Below are 12,388 nucleotides of genomic sequence, written 5' to 3'. Positions count from 1 at the left end.
TCTGTTAAAATGAAAAATATTCAAATTCCGGTGACTCTGTGGTTATCTTTCCCAATTTATCCCTTAGAGAAGCACCCACATAGGCCTACAAGGGGGCACAGACAAGAGTGTTCATGCCAACGTTGTTTGTTGTCACTAAAATATAACAGACTGCAGAGAGTAGGAAACAGCTTAAACGAACATCTATAAATAAATCTTGTTAATTCTATGTTTTGCAATTATATGCAAAAAATTAAAAAGAATATGATGGAGTTATGGTACTGACAGGGAAAATCCATATGACTTCACAATGAGTTTTTAAAAAATAAATTGTAGAATACATAGAGTGTAATACCATTACATGAAATAATAATCAATTGTTCTCCTCAAAACTGCCTAGAAGGGGGTCTGGAAACTGAAAGACCAAATGGATATAATAAATTATTTCTGGGAAGGGGACAGAATTAGTGTTGGGAGGCTCAGCTCTATACTGATTTAACTTGTTTAGAAGGGCAATATATTCATGCATTACTGGTGTAATCTTAAAAATAGATTTTTGAAGCATTAAAATATATTAGCAATTGACAGTTTGCAGTTTCCCTTTCCCCCAACCTCCAAGGAACAGAATTCCTATGCTGTAAATGATAGCATCATCCAAAATGAACCCTCTCCTCCCAGCACATCTCTTGTCTCGTTCTGGACGCCAAAACTCCTTTCCATTCCACTGCAGTCTAGGAGGCCAGATGCTCATTCTTTCCCTTCAAATATTCCATTAGCATTGTTTACATTGCTTTGACATTTGTTCACCCAGAGCTAACTGCAGGGCGATTCTACGATTACAGTGGCATTTTTGTTTTGATTTTTTAGTTCTTATTTTTTCAATAAGGATTGAAAGGTTGAACGTGTAATGTTAACATTCAACCTAGTGTAAAAACATTCCAACCAAAAGGCTTTGAAAATTGATTTTTGTGGTGAGCAATCTGGAAAACATTTGTTAGAAGTTGCTCACGTTTCATTTTCTATTAGTTGTCAAGAGGTGTTGTGCGTGTTAATTTAGAGCAGTGGCCCAAAGATCAGCCAAGTGTGTCCCCAGATCAGCAGCAACAGCATCACCTCAGAACTTGTTAGATCTGCACCTTCCATGGGCCCCACCCCAAACCTGCTGAATTGGAAACTGAGAGTTAGGCTCAGCGATCGGTGTTTTAACAAGCCCACCGCATGATTCAGATGTACCCTCAAATTTGAGAACCTCTGATTTACACAGCTAAATATAAATTCCCTGTCAGAATGCTGATCCATTCATCTGCAAAATAACAACCTGTTACTAAACTCCTTTTTAAATTTCTATTTATCCTTCAGCTCTCAGCTGAAACATCACTTTCTCAGTAAACATTTTCCTGCACTATGCTCCATAACCCTACGTCCTTCTTATTTTTGCATTTATCACAGGTGTATTTTACATTTATTTGTGTGATCACTTGATTAAAATTTGTTTCCCCACTACCATCACACTGTAATCTGCTTGAATATACCACAGTGCAAGGCATGCAGTAAGTGCTCAGTAAATACTTGGGAATTAATGAATATATGAACAAATTCTTCATAGGGTGTTTTCCTACCTTTCAACACACTTCTTTCTTTTTGAGGCAAGAGTCTCACTCTGTCACCCAGGCTGGAGTGCAGTAGTGCAATCATGGCTCACTGTGGCCTCTACCTTTCTGGCTTGGGTGGTCCTCCCACCTCAGCCTCATGAGTAGCTGAGACCGCAGGTGCACACCACCGTGCCTGGATAATTTTTGTATTCTACAAAAAAAAATGTTGCTCAGGCTGGTCTCAAACTCCTGAGCTCAAGCAATCTCCCCCAGTAGACCTCCCAAAGTGCTGGGATTACAGATGTGAGCCACCACGCCCAGCCTCAACACATTTCTGATGAATCGTTAATGAAACATTCTTCATCTAGCTCAACGCTATTTTTCTAGTGCAGTCTCAGTCAACTCAAATCTCTTCTCAGCTCACTTGCTCAATTTCCCCTAAATACTGTGTCCACTAAAATTGTAGACTGCAATTATTAGTATCTGATTAACATTTTACAGTTTCCAAAGTGTTTTTTACTGATATTAGTAATATTACTAAACCATGTATTGGCAGCTTACTTGTCAGACAGTGAAGTGATTCTCGTAACTGTGAAGGAGGTATTTCTTATCTATTCTATGTTTTCATGGAGGGATGAGTCAGGGTTAGTGAGGGCCGTGTAACTGGTACACGATTGCTTGTCTGCCAAGGGCGGAGACAGGATTTGCCTTCTGATGCTAGCTGACTCTGTGGCCTGTCCTCTGTGCTATAATGCCCTCCATCAGACTTGCATTACTATCCCTCACACTATAAGATCTTAGGTATTTGGATTCCATACCTGGTGCCTCTGGATCACTCTCTCTGTGCAAATCGTGCAATGTGAGTAGTCGTGTGTACTGGCAAGAAGAAGGGTCCTGGAGTCAGAGAGACCTGGGTTCAAATCTAGACTGTGATCTACTGCAAAGTATCCACTTGGAGCTTCAGTTCCTTTTTCTGTAAAATAAGGACAATTAGGCTGGGCACAGTGACTCACACCTGTAATCCCAGCACTTTGGGAGGTCAAGGTGTGTGGATCACCTGAGGTCAGGAGTTCGAGACCAGCCTGGCCAACATGGTGAAACCCCATATCTACTAAAAATACAAAAATTAGCCTGGTGTGGTGGTGCGTGCCTATAATCCCAGCTACTTGAGAGGCTGAGGCAGGAGAATTGCTTGAACCTTGGAAGCCGAGATGGTGCCACTGCACTCCAGCCTGGGTGACAGACAGAGACCCTGCCTCAAAATAAATAACTAAATAAATGAATAGGACAATTAAAATTATGACCTCACAGGGTTGCTATGAGGATTAAATGAGAGATAGTGCACTTACCAGAGGGCTTAGAGTAAGAATAAATCAATGTTAACTAGTATTATGTCTACTTCTAGTTCTTTATATATCATATCTGAACTCTATCCACCTTTTGGGGCTCCATGTAATATGGGGTCCCTTTTTCCTCTCTACATTTCTATTTATTCCAAAAATGCTAGTCTTTATTTTCTCAGTACATATCATAATCATTGCCATTGCCATATCTCCAATTATAAAAAAGATGGATGGTCTTTGAAAAATGAAATCAAGCAATATACAAAACTACAGAGAAAAGAAAATAAGATATTTTTTGATTCCCATTATGCAGAAATAACCACTGTGATACATTCTTTCTTATTATCTGTGTGTGCATGTTCATATGTGTAATTGTACCTAGATAGATTATACTCTGAAACTCAATTTTTTTTTTTTTTTTTTGAGATGGAGTCTCACTCTGTCACCCAGGCTGGAGTGCAGTGGTGCAATCTTGGCTCACTGCAACCTCCACCTCCTGGGTTCCAGCAGTTCTCCTGCCTCAGCCTCCCGTGTAGCTGGGACTACAGGCACACACCACCATGCCACGCTAATTTTTGTATTTTTTAGTAGAGATGGAATTTCACCATATTGGTCAGGCTGGTCTCGAACTCCTGACCTCGTGATCCGCCCACCTCGGCCTCCCAAAGTGCTGGGATTACAGGCGTGAGCCACCACACCCAGTGAAACTCAATTTTTTTTCACTTAACCATATGAAGTAGACAGATTTTTCAAATGTCAAAAAATATAGATCGTTTAATCATTTGCAATGGCTGCTTACTATGGTATTACATATAGTATATTCTATTGATGGACTGTATTGGTTAACTACTGCCGCATAACAAATTGTCCTCAAAATCAGTGGCTTCAAATGAGAATTAAAATATATATATATATTTACATTTATATATATGTATATATATTTACATTTATATATACATATATACATTTGTGTGTGTGTGTGTGTATGTGCGTCTGTGTATGTTTTAGCTTCAACTTATAGCTGCTGTGTATATGCTGGCAAAGCTGACTCTCCTCCATGTGTCTCTTATCTTCTTTCTGAGACCAAAGAGCCAACTGGGACATGCTTTTCTTTTGGAGAATATAGGAACACAAGAGGAAAAGCAGAAATACTTGAGGTCTCTTAAGGTCTGGGCTTAATGTCACTTTTGCCCATAGATTGTTAGCCAAAGCACATCATATGGCCAAGTCTAGTCAAGGGATGGGGAAAGAGACCATGCTTATGATGAGAACTTGTAACTGCAGGTTGGGGTGAACAATTGAGACCAATGCCAGGCGTGGTGGCTCATGCCTATAATCCCAGCACTTTAGGAGGCCGAGGTTGGCAGATCACTTGAGGTCAGGAATTCGAGACCAGCCTGGCCAACATAGTGAAACCCTGTCTCTATTAAAAATACAAAAAATTACCCAAGTGTGGTGGTGTGTGCCTGTTGTCTTAGCTACTCAGGAGGCTGAGGCAGGAGATCCCTTGAACCCCACTATCACCACACTGTAATCTGCTTGAATATAGCACAGTGCAAGTAAGCACTCAATAAATACTTGGGAATGAATAAATATATGAACAAATCCTTCTTAGGGTGTCTTCCTACTTTTCAACACATTTCATTTTTTTTTTAGACAGAGTCTCACTCTGTCGCCCAGGCTGGAGTACAGGGGTGCAATCATGGCTCACTGCAGCCATGGGGAGGCAGAGGTTGCGGTGAGCTGAGATCCTGCCACCGCACTCCAGCCCGGGCAACAGAGCAAGACTCCATCTCAAAAAAAAAAAAAGAGAATTCAGAACAATTCAACCTACCATGTAGACTGTTAGTTTTAAACTTCTTTGAACTTACATTTTTGTTTACGTGTCCAATTGTCTTTCTTAAAGTCAAATTGCTGTATTAAAGGGTATATGCATTTCCAACACTGCATGTTATCCAAGAATGGTCCAAGATGATTGTGTAGTCCTAGTCATCATGCAAGAGAGTCCTAGTTTCATCACACTTTCTCCACTATAGTTTTTGTCAATCAAAACAAAACAAAACAAATCAGCAAAAATCTCCTTGCCCATCCTTTTTTGTCTTTTCTTTTCTTTCTTTCTTTTCTTTTCTTTTTTTTTTTTTTTTTTTTTGAGATGGAGTTTCACTCTTGTCACCCTGGCTGGAGTGCAATGGTGCGATCTTGACTCACTGTAACTTCTGCCTCCCGGGTTCAAGCAATTCTCCTGCCTCAGCCTCTCGAGTAGCTGTGACTACAGGTGCCCACCACGACTCCAAGCTAATTTTTGTATTTTTAGTACAAAATTTGTACTAAAATGGGGTTTCATCATGTTGGCCAGGCTGGTCTCGGACTCCTGACCTCATGTGATTTGCCCGCCTCAGCCTCCCAAAGTGCTGAAATTACAGGCGTGAGCCACCATGCCTGGCTGCCCATCCTAATAGAAGAAACATATTTAGATTTTATTACATTTCATTGATTATAAGTGAGGTTAGAAATATTTGTATCTTTCTTGGCCTTTCATATTTCTTTTTGTAAATGACTTCTTTAGGCCTTTTACCTAAATCACTTTTTTTCAAATAAAATCATATATTCACAAAACTAGGGTGAGGTCACCGCTAGCTTCTCTTAAACCAACTCTTGTGGAATTCTGTTCTGAGGTGTCAGCCTCATCCCTTTCCTAAGGCAGAATGCAATTAGCTAAGTTGGCAAGAAGACAAGGCATTGGAGGGGCTCATGCCCTTCATCTGACTGGGAAAAAGCCATGGACATGAGACAACTAGGGAAGGTCAGAACCTGGACCAGTCTTCCGTGAAGGGTGACAATTCCTGCTCCCAATGATGCTGACTCAGAAGGAAAAGGCCTGTTATTTTCTTGATGCCAAGGGAAAATTTCTCTATAACCAATGCCATGGGACGTCTAAACGGTTTCTATTTAAAGAAGTCTTTATTTAAATGTGTGCACATCTAAAATCACAGTCCCAGTTGGCAAGTTCTGGAAAGAAAATGGCAAACTCTAAACCTTTCTAGTGTGGCTATAAATGCTTTGAACTCAGGAAGGAATGTCAACAGCCCCATCCTTGCCATCATGTTGCCTTCTTTGGTATAGCTTGATAGGAAATCTGAGAGTCTGGGAGACTGGAATGATTGGGCTGGAAGCTGAATAGTATGAGAATAATAACAACAGCAATAATGGCTTGTACTCATATAGCATTGTTTAGGTGACTGGGATTGCATTAAGTACTTTACACATATATAAACTCATTTAATCCTTGCAGCAACCATATGAGATAGGTATTATTATTATTATTCCTGTTTTATAGCTCAAAGGAAACTGAGACAGGAAGATTATATTTGCCCAAGGACCCACAACTAGTAAATGATGGAGTCATGATTTAGACACAGGTGGTCTGGCTCCAGAGTCAGTGCTTTAATTACTTTACTAGGACTTCCCCAAATGCACTGCGTTTCCCAAAGTGAATTCTAAAACACACTGATGGCTGGGTGCAGTGGCTCATGCCTATAATACCAGCACTTTGGGAGGCCAAAGCAGGAGGATCACTTGAGTCCAGGAGTTTCAGATCAATCTGGGCAACATAGCAAGACCCCATCTCTACAAAAAATGAAAATATTAGACAGGCATGATGGTACATGCCTGTAGTCCCAGCTACTCCAGAGGCTGAGGCAGGCAGATCGCTTGAGCCCAGGTAGCAGGGGTTGCAGTGAGCTGAGATCATGCTACTGCACTCCAGCCTAGAGGACAGAACCAGGCCCTGTCTCAAAAAAGAAAAAGAAAAAAAGAAAAAGAAAAGAAATAGAAGCAAACAAACAAAACCACATGATCCTGCAGGATGCTGAATGCTATTACATGAAAAAGGAAACATTGGATTGAAATTAACAGGTCTCATTACCTCAGCACTTCTTAGGGCCTATGATATGTCCATCTAAGTGGTAGATTTTAAGGAAGCAAATTAACCATGTATCATTTCCCAAACATATTTAACTCTTTAAAATCTTGTTTCAGGAAAGATTTTAAAGAACCAGCATTCCACAGACCACATGTTATTAAACACTGGTATCAAGGGCTTTGGAGTCAGACACACAGGCCCTGCTGCAGCTGCCCTGCATCAGCTCATGAGGACCAATTATCAAGTTTTCTGAAAATCTGAGAGCTGGTTGTCAAATTCAGGCATTATTAAAATTTTTATTATATAATCTTAGTTAAATACCTAATATTACAAAGGCAAGGAATATGCAATATGCAATGAACATGCAATACGTATTATTTCCTAATTATTTCACCACAGTTTAATATAATCTATGTTCTTAAGGTTATTTATGTCTAGTGTATCTACATGGTGGAAATATTTGTGTGTCCTTGAGAATCTCTTGACAATTCCACATACAGTAATGTCCTGTTGGCAGCCTGAAATCATCCAACATAAAAGTATTTACACCACAAAATTTGGCAAAAGCTCCAAATCAGGGCCCATTTGAGGGAAGGGAGGTCTGTTTTTAGAAAACTGGATGTTAGACATTTACCACTGCAGACACATATGCTTAAAATATGGACTCTAAGTGTGATTTGGGGAAAACGATTCATTTTTGAACTTTGGTCTTCTATTTCTGAAGACGGTTGTAAGGACTACATAAGCTAGACTGGATTCGAACAGTGGCTCCCACACCTGGGGCACATCAGAATCACTGTGGATTCCTCAATGCCACCAAGACCTACAGCATTAGGATCTCCATGGATGGTGCCCAGAGACATGTCCTTTCAATAAAGCTCCCTGGGACTTATTGCAGATGCACCACAGACCTACACTTGGGAACAAGTGGTGAAAGCCACCAGTAGGAAAGAGATTTCTGGACTAACCAACGCAGAGTTACATTTCTCCTCCAACCCCAGAAGCAGCAAGGACAAGGTCAAGTTTTCTCTCTCTGAAGCATGACTGGTTTGTTACAGGGCCAAGACACAGAAGGGTCCCTCTGTGCCCCAGAGCTACGTTGTGTCTTTAATTCTCTAAGGTAACTCGAGGAGGATAGGATCATTTCTCTAGGCCGTCTACAGGATATGAAAATCACTCAGGACCGGGCATGGTGGCTCACACCTGTAATCCCAGCAATTTGGGAGGCCGAGAGTGGCGGATCACATGGTCAGGAAATCGAGACCATCCTGGCTAACACGGTGAAACCCCGTCTCTACTAAAAATACAAAAAATTAGCCAGGCATGGTGGCATGTGCCTGTAGTCCCAGCTAGTAGGGAGGCTGAGCCAGAAGAACCGCTTGAACCTGGGAGGCGGAGGTTGCAGTGAGGTGAGATTGCATCACTGCACTCCAGCCTGGGTGACAGAGCGAGACTCTGTCTCAAAAATAAATAAATAAATAAATAAATAAATAAATAAATAATAAATAAAACTCAATTATGAAAACTCCCTCTGGAATGCTCTTTACTATCCTGAGCTCTCACCTGTCTTGTACCCAAATCTTCACAGCAAGGCCGAGACACCAGGACCACTGGAAGCCCCTGGAAATCCTCTTGTTCCCCTTTCATGCCTGAATAAGGTCAACAGCAAAAGCTGATACTTTGTATCAAACTGTTGAGTCTGACATGCCAGAGTGGATTTCACCTCTCTATCCAGCCCCAACTCCCCTAACCAACAGGTCAGACCACCAAATTAGTTTTGGTTCCATTTAAAATATTTTATTTTTATTATCTAGGCAATATATATATACTTTGTTATACAATCAAAGAAGACAAGAGACCATCATCATCATAAAAAGATTTCCTTGCCTCAATCCTCTTTGAACCCAGTCCTCCTACCCAAAACCAACCTCTTTTCACTTGCTACAACAGTTCCTGTTTTAAATTGCTCTTGTGGTTACTGTTACATCCCTAAATATTATGTTTACGTCTCCATTTTCTTATGTATCCATTTTAGACATTATCTATGATTACCTTTCTCTATGATAGAAAGGATTCAGTTTATTTAGACTACCCTAACCTTCCTATTACTATTTTGTTACTGTTACTGTATCTATTACTGTTCTTATTTCCATAGTTACTTTACCTATTTTGTGTGTGTACTTCGACTGCACCCATATTAGGTTCATTTCAAGTTCTCACTTCAGAAGAAACATTTTAGAGCTCCTATTCTCTCTTCTGCCTTCCTCACCCACTCCTTGCCCCTCCAACTCGAGTCTTCTGTCTTTCCACATTATTAAGGGTAAATGGACTTCTGTGAGATGCAATCTGCCGGTCCGTGGCTGAGTTTCTGAGATTAAATGGTTACTGGGGTGTTCCTGTCTCAGTGTGTTCAGGATTGCCATCACATGTTGATAACATAAAGTGCCAGGAAACAGCAGAATCTTGAATTCCCTCAGCTACACCTTTGTCTATTTAAGAAAAAGACAGGATCCTCCTTTTTTTTTTTTTTTTTTTCTTTCTGGATCACAGGAGTTGTCTCATTAAACCAAACATCACAGAGCAGCATGAGGAGCCAGGGCAAGCAAAGGTGTAAGCAGGGGAAATCCTATTAGGGTTCCCAGTAGGAGGCTCACTGGAGACACCCACACTAATGAAACGAAGACCTGGAGCTCCATTCATGTTAATGTGGCCTTAGCTTCAGTTCCAAAGAAGGGAAAAATGTGCTGTTTACTTTCAGAAAACATCCTGGAGACACTCACCACACAAAAGAGTTTGTTCCTTCAGAAACCTTTGAGATAGAGAGAAAAAAACAAGAATCCTTACTGTCATTATTTTTATCTATTTTTATTTTTATTTTTTTGAGACAGAGTCTCACTCTGTTGCCCAGGCTGGAGTGCAGCGGCCCCATCTCAGCTCACTGAAACCTCCATCTCCTGGGTTCAAGCGATTCTCCTGTCTCAGCCTCCTGAGCAAGTGGGATTACAGATGCCCACCACCACGCCCAGCTAATCTTTGTATTTTTAGTAGAGACGGGATTTCACCATGTTGGCCAGGCTGATCTTGAACTCCTGACCTCAGGTGATCCACCAGCCTCGGCCCCCCAAAGTGCTGGGATCACAGGCATGAGCCGCCGTACCTGGCCACTGTCATTATTTTTATAAAACTCGATAAGGCTTTAAAAAGTTATCTGATCAAGATTCCTCATTAAAATATCCTAATTATGAATATTCGTAGTTTATGTGGCTATGTGTTGAAGAGATATTTGGTGTCATTCATAATTTTGTCCTTGTTTCCTTACCTACTAATTCATAAGTAAACAATATTAAAGTGTGTTAGAATTTATATTGACCTTTTAAGGGAAGCTTTAACTATATCTATACAAGCAGTTTTCACACACTTAGCAATACAACAGGGTTAGCCTTTGAAAATTCTAATATTACCAGATTGTCTACGTTTCAAAAAGGATCAACACGCAAGTCAATTCAAAACTATTTAAATGCGTACGTATTAACTAAATGACTCATTCATATGCAAACCCAGAGTTTTTCTGTGGGCTCAGACCATCCTATGGTCTAAGGCTTTGAAATTTTAATACATCACAGAGGTTGAGAAAAAAGAAATATTTAAATATATACTAATGATATACAAAAGGTTTCCTAATTCAGAAAGGCCAAAGTAATTTATAGACAATAAAACAAATAAAGAAGATAACTGCCAGAGTATCATTGGTTAATTATGTAAGTTACCAGTCTAGATTATTGGCCAATAGATGCTGTGTTCATTCATTTATCCAACATGTATTTATTGAGCTCCTATTTTGTCCCAGTGCACAATACAGTAGTTAATAAAACAGGTGAAAATCCCTGTCCTTCTGGAGTTCATAATAAAATAAAAAATATGAAATTGGTAAAATATAGAGTATATTAGATGGCAATATACGCTGTGAGAAAAATAACAGAGGAATGGGGTTTGGAAATGTGAGTGTGAGTTTTACAACTTTTAATTGGCAGGTTGGAGAAACCTCGCTGAGAAAGTGATTTTTGAAGGCAGATTTGAAAAAGGCGAAGAGTGTATTATGTGGCTCTCTGGGGTAAGAGGTTTTCAGGCAGAAGGAACAGCTTGTGAGCAGAGTGGAAGGAGAGGAAGGTCAGTGTGGCTGGAGCTGAGTCAGTGAAAGAAGTGGTCCCTGGACACGTTTCAGAGACGTATGTAATGGGACGTGAGGTGCAGGGTTTTTGTAGGCAAATGTCAGTACTTGAGTTTTTATTCTGAGTGAGATGAGAAGCTTCTGAGAGTGTTTGAGTAAAGGAGTAACAATCTGATTTATATTTTAAGAGAACTACTTTGTCTGATTGAGGCTACAGCGGGGGGGATGTCAGAAGTAGAAAGACCAGTTAGGAGGGTCTTGTAATAATCTAGATTAGTGGTTCTCAAACTTTTTTTAATTTCATGACCTCTTTACTTTCTTAAAAATTAAATATCCCAGCCAGGCGCCATGGCTCACACCTGTAATCCCAGCACTTTGGGAGGCCGAAGCGGGCAGATTGCCTGAGCTCAGGAGTTCGAGACCAGCCTGGGCAACCTGGTGAAACCCATCTCTACTAAAATTACAAAAAAAATTAGCCAGGCGTGGTGGCGGGTGCCTGTAGTCCCAGCTACTCAGGAGGCTGAGGCAGGACAATTGCTTGAACCCTGAAGGCAGAGGTTGCAGTGAGCTGAGATGGGGCCACTGCACTCTAGTCTGGCAACACAGCGAGACTCTGTCTCAAAAAAAAAAAAAAAAATTAAATATCCCAAAGAGCTTTTCTTTGTTGGTTACATCTATTAATATTTACCATAATTAGAAATTAAAACTGAGAAAATTTTATATTTATTAATTTATTAAAAATAATAAACCACATACGTTGACAGAAATAATATGTTTTTAATGGAAATAACTATATATATATATTTTGATACAGTGTCTTGCTCTGTCACCCAGGGTGGAGTGCACAATCACAGCTCACTGCAGCCTCCACCTCCTGGGCTCAAGTGATCCTCCCACCACATCCTCCCTCCCCAGTAGCTGGGAACACAGGTGTGCCACCACATCCAGTTAATTAAAAAAAATTTTTTTTTAGGGATGGGGTCTCACTATGTTGCCCAGGCTGGTCTTTAACTCCTGGGCTCAAGTGATCCTCCCACCTTGGTCTCCCAAAGTATTGTGATTACAGGTGTGAAACACCACACCTAGCCTATTTTTTAAAAAAATTTAATGAAAAGAATGGTAGTGTTTAGCATTTTTACAAATCTCTATTGTCTTGTTTAGTAGAACCCAGCTGGTTTCTCATAGTTGCTTCTGCCTTCAGTCTGTGAACAGTAAGTTGTTTTAGTTGAAGTTTATGAAGAAAGTATGGCATCACACCAATAGTCCTCTTCAATACTAAACCAGAACTTGACAAGTAGTTTCTTAAACGTCAGGTGCAATGTGGAATCTGAAATCACATCAGTAAATTTTTGTATTGTTACATTCAAATCCAGTGGTTTATCTT

The 12,388-nt window shown here is 40.3% G+C and overlaps 1 pseudogene; it reads right to left on the bottom strand.

Moving 5' to 3' along the window:
• The window catches only part of LOC100581194, a 43,833-nt pseudogene extending 35,350 nt beyond the window's left edge, over positions 1-8,483 (bottom strand).
• Positions 8,484-12,388: the final 3,905 nt, after the last annotated feature.

This window comes from Nomascus leucogenys, chromosome 15, assembly GCF_006542625.1.
Source record: "Nomascus leucogenys isolate Asia chromosome 15, Asia_NLE_v1, whole genome shotgun sequence".
Taxonomy (NCBI): Eukaryota; Metazoa; Chordata; class Mammalia; order Primates; family Hylobatidae; genus Nomascus; species Nomascus leucogenys.
Note: the sequence above shows the minus strand (reverse complement) of the source record. Positions and strands in the feature narration are given on the sequence as shown.